Source organism: Coptis chinensis, chromosome 2 (genome assembly GCF_015680905.1).
Source record: "Coptis chinensis isolate HL-2020 chromosome 2, ASM1568090v1, whole genome shotgun sequence".
NCBI lineage: Eukaryota > Viridiplantae > Streptophyta > Magnoliopsida > Ranunculales > Ranunculaceae > Coptis > Coptis chinensis.
Genome location: NC_141457.1, coordinates 22,000,522 through 22,011,223, shown reverse-complemented (window position 1 = coordinate 22,011,223; position 10,702 = coordinate 22,000,522). Strand labels below are relative to the sequence as shown.

Sequence of the window (10,702 nt, the reverse complement as noted above, 5' to 3'; positions counted from 1 at the left end):
CTGTGGATCGGGCCGAAAATCGTGCACCCCACCCATTCTAATAGGATGCAAATGCCACAATAGTTGTATGATGATTGTGAAAACTCTATTTGGTATATCAATGAAGCATGTCGAGATGATTTACGCTAGTTAGTGATGTATATATACATAGTCACAATATTTGAATACTATTATAGAAACCCCGCATGTTTTAAATGTTTTCTATAAGTAGACTATTTATTGGTTATGTGTGTTTCTCTTGGGCATCGTTGTTGCTCATCCTACTTAACATTTCGATTTGCGATTCTTGGAGGAGGCTTTTCCTAACCCTAGCGATGAGGGTTATGGGGATTTGGGAGGATTCCCTTATGCTTGACGAGAGACGAGTCAAGTTTATACTTTTGGGTCAGATAGAGATAAGCTAGGTTATTCTTTTGTCTTTATATATAATGAGCATAGCTCTTTTCTTTTTTGGTTGTATATTTATAGAGCTCCGCTCCTTTTGATGTATTTATTTGATGTATTCGAGTAGCAGTTACACTTAAACAGTGGGTGGATGTATATAATGTTGTTTAGAAGGTTGGGTTGTATATATATGGTTGTTGGAAGGTTGTAGTTTAGGATTTCCGTGTTATGACAGGGTTTATGACCGTTTTTAGGGTTTACGAAGGTCGATTAAACAAAGGAAACTCTGCCGAAATTTCGGTAGAATTGTGATGGTGTCAGCCTCGAGATTCACTCCTCGTCCTTGAGATGTGTGCTGGGGTCTCGGGGCGTGACAAAGAGGGTATGCGAGCTGAGCAGCCACGTCACTCATTTATGTATTGATGAAATCTATTTCTCATATCTTTTGTAATTTCTCATATGTATTGATCCAATATTTCTCATATGTATTGATGCAATCATTATCTCTGTATCTTGTTTTTCAACAATTTCACTTTATGGGCCAAATCATTACAAAAAAGTCAGGAATACATACAGCTGTAGTGAGTTGTCAAAAGAGTACACAATTTCAGTTCCGATATTTATGATATTCCGACTTATTCTGATATTTTCTGATATTTCCCGATATATCCATATATCAGGCCTTGTCACCAAAAATCGCAAAAACGATTTATCTCTCCGACATATCGATATATCCGATATATATCTTTTTTTGGTCCCTCCGATATATCCTAATATCCCGAAAAATTGGGCCTTGGTGTGTAATACCAACTTCTACTGATCCATTTATGCCTGATTTATTTTGTAAAAATATTACATAAAAATAAATTATGCCTGATTTATTTTGTAAGATCATCGAAGATTATCCAGTCCCTGATTTCCTGTTAATTATTTTTTAAATTATGCATGACTCACTATATGTGGAATCTTCAAAGATTATCTACGAACGGGTGTTGTTATATCAATTATTCTGAAAAATATTTGCAACTATGCAGAACTATTATGTATTAATATTATATTGATCACTCATCCAAATTTCTTATAACGTGAAAATCTCACTCTAGCTCCATTAAAAAAAAAATAACTCACATTTGATAAAACTCTTCGACTTCATTTTGTTATTTATTAATAGAAGTTTGGTTGAAGTTTTGTGAGATTGTCTAATAAGGCGAAGTTCATATTGAAACTACTTGAATAGTAAGAAGTTCTCAACCATACGAAAAGAGATAAGATAAACATCATTTTAAATGCAAAAGTATATTTATCAAGACATTCCCACAACATATAATCCAACTATATTTTGAGGTTAGTTCAATGCAGTTGCATTTTCAGATTCTCGTTATTTATTTTTTGAGGTTAGTTCAATACAGTTGCATCCAGTTTTCGATTTCTCATTAATTATTATTTGCGGTTAGTTCAATACATTTGCATCCAATTCAATTTCCAATTTCTTGTTAATTGTTCTTTGAGGTCAGTTCAATGCATTTGCATCCAGTTTCCGATTTCCCGTTAATTACTCTCTGAGATTAATTTAATGCATTTGAATCCAGTTTCCGATTTCTCGTTTATTATTTGATAAGGTTGCATTTGCATCTAGGTTCCGATTTCCCATTAATTATTGTTTGAGGTTAGTTCAATGAATTTGTATCCAGTTTTTGATTTCCCATTAATTATTTCTTGATGTTAGTTCAATGCATTTGCATCCAATTTATTTTTTGAGATTAGTTAAGTACAGTTGCATTCACTTTCCGATTTCCCGTTAATTCTTCTTTAAGATTAGTTCTACGCATTTACATCATGTTTCCAATTTATAATTAATTTTTCTTTGAGATTAGTTCAATGTAATTGCATTCAGTTTCTGCTTTTCCATTAATTTAATCTTTGAGGGTTAGTTCAATGCATTTGCATTTAGTTTCCGATTTTCCGACAATTATTTTTTTATGTTAGTTTGATGTATTTGCATCCAAGTTTTGATTTCCCGTTAATTATTATTTGAGGTTAGTTTAATTCAATTGTATTCATATTTCGATTTTCTATTAATTACTTTTTAAAATTAGTTTAATGCTTGCATTTGCATCCAGTTTCCGATTTCCCATTAAATATTATTTGAGGTTAGTACGATGCATTTGCATCCAATTTCCGATTCTCCGTTAATTGTTCTTTGGCGTTAGTTTCATGCAATATTATATATATTTTAAAATATTTGTCATTATTGGTTTGTCGTTATTTTATTTTATTTTATTTATTTTCTATTATATATTTTGTGATGTTATTTTTTGTATAATTTAATTTCTCACATGTAATTTGTTTTGGTTTGGTATATTATTTATTTAAGCCCAACCACTTTAACTAAATCTCGTTATTCTTCCGAATATATATGTGTGTGTGTATATTATAAAATTGGAAATACATTATAGTGTTTGAAAAATTATAAATTCATAAATTTAATTTGAATATGTCATAATTATTGTGGTCGGAATTGTGATTTTTGGAATTCTTAAGTATGAATAAATGTCTAAATCCCACAGTGGATGACACATCAAATTAAAAGGGTTTTATTAGGAGAATCATTTTCGGTGGAAACTATTATTTTTAGCAATTTAGTTTTTTGTTTGATATTTTTTCGTAATTAGGCAATTAGCTATATTGTTTAGGAAAAATTAGAGACTTTATGAAACTCTAGATGTAATTATTTTTTTCGTAATTAGCTATAATGTTTAAGAAAAGTTAGAGACTTTGTGAAACTCTAGATGGGATTGTTTCCTTATTTATATCTTACTTTTTCGTAATTAGTAATAAAGTTTAGAAAAAATTAAAATCTCTGCGAGTGCTCTAAAAAATAAATTGGTGGGGGTATAACTATAATATATATCTAAGGATAAAGATATGAACTGTCTTGAATGAGTGAGGAGAAAAAAAGAGGTTTTGTGGTTTTCTTTGGGTCTCTTTTCGCAGTGTTTTAATTCATGTGGGTCTCTTAACTCATTTTTTTCTCCTCAATTAGTCATGACACGTGGACGCTCTAAAAACGCTTCCTCAATTGAAGAGGTAGAGCTATAATATATATATATATAATAATAATAATAATGTAAGCTAATGGTATCAGATAGGTTTTATGAAGTGTTAATGACCCCTTTGTCAAAGTCACGAATTATAGTATAGCCCGAATCTGCCCAGAATCCGCTTGAGGCCAATACAATATTTGTTGGGCTTGGGCCACTGCCGAAAAAGAGAGGAATTGCATGACATGTGAGTTTAAAGAGAGGAATTGCATGACATGTGAATTTCGAGTAAATGAGTATTTTCACCGTACACATCATTTTGATAAATTATTTGTGATAATTAATCATTTTTTCTTTGTTATAAATAGGTTCGTTTGTGTTTCAAAAATCAAATCTACAACCCATATCTTCATATGTGTGATAATTAATCTTTTTTCATCGTTATAAATAGATTCGTTTGTGTTTCAGAAATCTACAACTCATATCTTTATGTGTGATAATTAATCTTTTTTCATCGTTATAAATAAATTTGTTTGTGTTTCAGAAATCTACAACCCATATCTTCATATGTGTGATAATTAATCTTTTTTCATTGTTATAAATAAGTTCGTTTGTGTTTCAGAAATCTACAACCCATATCTTCATATGTGTGATAATTAATCTTTTTTCATCGTCATAAATAGGTTCGTTTGTATTTCAGAAATCTACAACCCATATCTTTATGTGTGATAATTAATCTTTTTTCATCATTATAAATAGGTTCGTTTGTGTTTCAGAAATCTACAACCCATATCTTAATATGTGTGATAATTAATCTTTTTTCATCGTTATAAATAGGTTCGTTTGTGTTTCAGAAATCTACAACCTATATCTTTATGTGTGATAATTAATCTTTTTTCATCTTTATAAATAGGTTCGTTTGTGTTTCAGAAATCTACAACCCATATCTTCATATGTGTGATAATTAATCTTTTTTCATCGTTATAAATAGGTTCGTTTGTGTTTCAGAAATCTACAACCCATATCTTCATATGCGTGATAATTAATCTTTTTTCATCGTTATAAATAGGTTCGTTTGTGTTTCAGAAATCTACAACCCATATCTTCATATGTGTGATAATTAATCTTTTTTTATCGTTATAAATAGGTTCGTTTGTGTTTCAGAAATCTACAACCCATATCTTTATGTGTGATAATTAATCTTTTTTCATCATTATAAATAAGTTCGTTTGTGTTTCAGAAATCTACAACTCATATCTTCATGTGTGATAATTAATCTTTTTTCATCGTAATAAATAGGTTCATTTGTGTTTCAGAAATCTACAACCCATCATATGGGTGATAATTAATCTTTTTTCATCGTTATAAATAGGTTCGTTTGTGTTTCAGAAATCTACAACCTATATCTTCTTATGTGTGATCATTAATCTTTTTTCAACCCATATCTTCATATGTGATGGCATTTGTTCCCTTCCATCAAAAGTTATATTTTGTCACAAGTTAGATGAAATATTGGGGGGAATTGAATATTGTGTAACTTTAAATTTATCAGACTTCTTCGGTTTACAATTTTTCTTTTTGATTCTGATTCTATTTGAAACAAAAAATATTGAATGGCAAGGGTACTGATATTGTTCTCGGTGATCCTCAATCAAAGATCGGGTACTGTTTGTTTTTTTTTTTTTTGTTCTTTTGGTCAGCCAAGCAGGGGTAGAAGAGATGGAAGAGGCGTAGTTGGTGCCCACTCCCCTTCTGCTTTAGGTGTTCATGTTATTTTGCACCAATTTGATGTGCACGGCAAGATTTTAGGCAATTGGATTCTCACAATTATGAATAAAAAATTGAGTCAGTTTCAGACTTTCAGATGCAAATGTAAGTAGTTGATTTTTCGAAAAAATGGAGGATGGTATAAAATCTACTACTATCTTTGAGCGTCTTATAAACCATTAGATGTGCACGCCAATATAAACCATTAGATGTTTATGATGTTCCAATCTGTTAAGTAATGCCAAAAGCACTGTCAGTTTGTCACCATTGCATTTGGTATGGGTTTGAAGACCATTGCATTTGGTATGGGTTTGAAGGATGGATAATGATGTATAGTTGTTCCTATCATACTATTACACATGGAACTTACGGCAGAGAAGAATGCTACCTATCCTGGCTATAGTTCGTAAGTACAGCTTCATACAACTTTTGTGCAGCGCATGAAGAGGGACCTCAATAAGCTTACAACTAATAAAAAATAAATAATTGCAAGAAGTAATGACACATTCAGATATTTCGCATATTCAACACACATACCGCACTCATACATAATACAAAATTACAAATGCCAAATGTGCTGTGAAGCTGGCCTTTTGGAGGTCTTTACAAACACACTCGAAGGGCTGTCTTAATTCATAACTAAGTAATTGCACAAAAGTGATTTCTCTTTTCAGATATTTTGCAACACAAATACAGTATCAACACATAATACAAACAACACCAAATTTGCAGTGATACAAACAACACCAATATTCCAACTAATCAGGATTGACTGATTGCCATCATAATACACCATTCTAAATACTATTGACGCCAAATTCTCTACATCTTTTATCACTATTTGCTAGCTGCCTAGCTCAAATTATTATATTTGGCAATCCCTTTTGCTGGTTTGAAACCTTTAAACTGTATGCATGTCCTCGTTGTTGCGCCATTTAACGTTTCTTTTTCTTTTTCTTTTTAAAAAATATAAGCTTACAATTCCAGAAGAGCTAGTTTATATAGGTTCATAAAAATGAAGCTTTATTAGGAACAGAAATGCCACTTACCGCTCATACATTTCTCTAGCACGCTGAATACCATCCCCCTTTGAAGAGTGAAAATTACAAGCACAAAAGAAACTGAAAATCCACCTTCAGTGTCTAAGAGCCATAAAAATCTAAACCAGCTTATCCATATAAGCTCTGTGATTTGAGAAAAACTTGATCGCCTACAAAAAAACAGTACAAAGAAAGAGATTCTTAAAAGTGCGGCTACTATTGAAAGCATCAAACAGTACTATTTAACCCTTTTGAGTGTCCGAACTGGATTGTCTACTGCCCTTGAACAAAATATACAAGGTTCGTTGCACAGAGTAAAAATGTCTTGAAAGTTGTTAAGCACCATATTATGTGATAGTTGTACACATGGAGATAGGACAAAGATATAGGTAATACCAAAACAATGAATTTATGTCCAGTCCAATGAAGGATACATATGCCAGTTAGCTAATACAATGACAATGACCATAATATACTTTAATATAAGGCACACACAAACAAATAAATCATACATGCCATACAAAAACTGGTTTAAACACTAGAGATTGATGTAAATGCATATTAGATACACGAATGATAAATACAACAGTTGAGAGGCTGACATACATTGCCAGCCAGAGAGAACTAACTGTGATAACCTGACAATGTCAAACAATTTAACCTCGCCCACTACATCAGGATAGACTGGTTGATCAGTGCACCAAGTTATAGCATTATAGCAGTCCCTATTCGAGTGGCCTACTGCTCAAGCCTGGGAGTTTGGGCTAAGGTCTTGGGTTCGATTCCCACCTTAATCGAGGATTTAAAGGGCAATTAAATAAAATTCAAACTAGCAGAAGGAAAAAAAGTGTCCGTATCGACATGGATACGAAGTGTCAAACACAGCGAAATATCAAAAATTTAGGTATATCACATACAATATGTGTCCGTGTTGTGTCCAACACGGACACATGGATACGTATCCGACAAAGATTATACTTAAACCACGTGTTGATGTAACATGGAAAGAAAAAGGCAATTCCTATTATCTCTGCTAAGGGACGACAATCTATTCTTTAACTTTTTAAAAGAAAGGGTTAAGTAGTATTACCCCCCACTAGATGAGCCAATTATGATTCCACCCCCCCCCCCCCCCCCCAACACACGGTCAACTTGGTTTGACTGTTAACTTTTAAGTCAAATGGCTGAAAATGACACAATTGCCCCCACCTAATTAAAATTGAACATTTGTTTTTTGAAAATAATGAAGGCATTTGTGTAATTTTCAGTTGCTTGACTTAAAATTTAACGGTCAATCCAAGTTGACCGTGTATTTAGGGGGGAAACCCTAATTGGCCATCTAATGGGGGGAAATCCTAATTGGCTCATCTAGTGGGGGGTAATACTAGTTAAAAAGAAACGTTAAATGGCGCAACAGCGAGGACATGCATGCAGTTTAAAGGTTTCAAACCAGCAAAGGGGATTGCCAAATATAATATGACTTGAGCTAGGCAGCTAGCAAATAGTGATCAAAGATGTAGAGAATTTGGCATCAATAGTATTTAGAATGGTGTATTATGATGCCAATCAGTCAATCCTGATTAGTTGGAATATTGGTGTTGTTTGTATCACTGCAAATTTGGTGTTGTTTGTATTATGTGTTGATACTCAGCAACTTCTCAAAATTGAGATTATCTGTAAGATTACCTTTAAACAAAATATCATTACAACATTTTAAACTGAACATGTTTTGAATCATGGATATTGCCAGTAAAAGTGTGCAACAAAAAAGAGGGAGTAGTGAGACAATTAGTAATATAACCTAGAAGTAATTATGAACTTCAGAACAAAGAAATTAGACAATTGGGTTTTAAGTACAATACTTGACCTTTGACAATGTACGAATATATCAAGACAAATAACATCCAAAATTTTAGCAATGCCAACAAATTTATGAAAGAAAGAATGAAAGGCATACCTATGGTCCACAACATAAAGAGACAACATACATGGAGAGAACCAGTAAATTATCTTCTTCTTTTCATTGTCTCCTAAAATAGCTACTCTCCATTCCGAAAGCTGATTTTAGTGAAATGATGCTGCCCACAAGTGTCTTTCGGGTCGTAGTGTTATAGGAAACCAGATTCACCTTATCACAAAGCAGTAAAAGTTCACCATTCGTACGAACTTTTAGAAGCTTAACAGTCTCACACCAAATATTTTTCTATTGCGAACTGTTTGACCCAGGACTCCTTAATATTGTACTTGTTCATAACCCATGTATTAATATTGCTGCCGAGTTGAAAATGCTTTTCAGGGTATTTGAGCAGGTGTAAATCTGCAGCTGGAACGAATCCAAACTCTTCTTCACCCAAATTAAACGACACAATAAGAGGCCCCACATTTGGTAAAAACCGATCAAATGAAATCCAATGAAGAGACCCACCAACAAATGCCGATGAACTAGTATCACTTGATTTAATTAACGCATTCGGAGCAATACCAATCTTTTTCCTCCAAATATTACTACCCAATGTATGCATATGCACTTCATTATCAAACATTTTAGTAGGCTTAGCAAATACAACAAGCACCAATTGATAACCGCTTATCAGACTGGCTGTCAGGATGTAAGTCAACCATATCTAAAGTCAGGAAGCTTAGAGTACTCTTCCATAAGGGGGTTGATTACGGGGAAGAAAGTAATTACCAATCCAATGATTTACTCTAATAGGACTATAAGTACACATATCAAGCCATTACAAGAACCCAAAACAAAAGGATAGTAAATGGTACAATGGGTCGTTTGTTCATTGCTCCATTGTCTTCAAGATAGAAGATAAGAGACCCGTAACGCGTGCATCGAGCTTTGAAGTTGATTTTTGAGAGTAGGGGTAGTTCGAGTGTTGCAAACACACCTGCTGCATTGGTATGTTTTCTTCCAGTGTAGTCTTGAAAGTATGTTGGTTTTGAGTTTTTCGGGTAACCTTTCCATTGTTGCCTCAGGTGTTTTGGGGTTACTGTTTATACTTTATAGTGTAACTGTATAGAAAGTGGAGAAAGCCTGGAAATATATTTGGTATTATTGTACCATCTACAAACTCACTACTCACTACTCACTACTCACTACTCACTACACACGTGTCGCACATACTTTTTTTTTTTTTTGATAAAACAATACTTTTTTTTATTTACTTACTGATTAATTGTTCGGTACAAATTCCTTGAACATCCGCTCTTATAGAAGAGCTTAATACAAAAGCAGGTGGATGAGACTCATTTAACAAGGGCTGAATGACTTCTGGTATATTATCTTGATGAGGAATTGGATTGGTCATCCAATCATCACTTGCAGCTTGTGTCGACGCATGTCGAGCAAAAGTATCAGCAACACAGTTCGCTTCTCTATAGTTCCAAACCATCCTTGTATGCCTGAATCCCTTCAATAGTTGTTTGATGTCTTCTATTAGAGCTATGACAGATGAAGGTGATTCTTCTTTCTCACCAATTATTGCTTTATGAAGGAAAGATGAGTCCACTTCAATGATGATGCAATCAAATTCTAACTTGTTTGCTACCAACAATTCCATTCTAAGTGCATAACATTCCATCAATATGGCATTAGCTCGCTTGAAAGGTGTTGCAAATCCATAAATAAAACCACCATATTCATTTCGTAGTACTCCACCCGCTCCAGCTGGCCCTGGACAATCTAAGGCAGACCCATCTGTATTCAATTTCAACCACCCGCTAGGAGGAAATTGCCAAGATATTGAAATCGCTACTTTGGCTATCTCAGCTCTCATGGCAGTAGCACTATCAGCATCTTCAGCGAATTTGAGCATAGATTTAGCTTTGTATAGAAAATGCATTATGTTCGCATCCTTTGACTGGAATCGAGCTGAATTTCTTGCTAACCAAATACACCAAAAGACTATTGCAAATTTTTGAACCAAATCTTGGTCTACCTGATATTCCTTGCACTTGTAGATGACCTCCTCAATCCATTGTTTGAAAGTTATGAAATTTGTTCCATATATTATAGAGTGTAAGTCAGAACCAAACCATATAGCTCTTGCAAAAGGGCATCCGATGAACAAATGATGTAATGATTCTTCTTCATGTCGGCATAAAAAGCATTCTTGATCCGCATGGAAATGATGCCTTAATAGGAAATCTGATGTAGGAATTACCTCTTGCGCTCCTTGCCACAAGCAGTACCTAATTTTGTATGCAACGTTACATTTCCAGATAAAAGCAAAAAAAATTTTGTTGTGGTACTTTGAGGGGTCAATCCAACCTTGAAGCATCCGATAAGAAGATTTAACTGTATAGCATCCTTTATGGTGTGGAGCCCAATATCGGGAGTCTTGAGTTGTATGAATCTTCAGCGGGATAGTCAAAATCCAATCTGCATATTCCATCGGCCAGTACTGTCTCACTAATTGAGTATTCCATCGCGGATTGACAGGATCAATGAAATCAGCAACT

The 10,702-nt window shown here is 33.7% G+C and overlaps 1 long non-coding RNA gene across 1 annotated transcript; it reads right to left on the bottom strand.

Moving 5' to 3' along the window:
- Window positions 1-6,198: 6,198 nt before the first annotated feature.
- LOC147515368 (uncharacterized) lies at window positions 6,199-9,215 on the bottom strand. Its single transcript, XR_015213419.1, has 2 exons — window positions 8,190-9,215; window positions 6,199-6,402 (listed from the first exon to the last, which is right to left on the bottom strand). It is a non-coding gene; the product is annotated as an uncharacterized LOC147515368 (long non-coding RNA).
- Window positions 9,216-10,702: the final 1,487 nt, after the last annotated feature.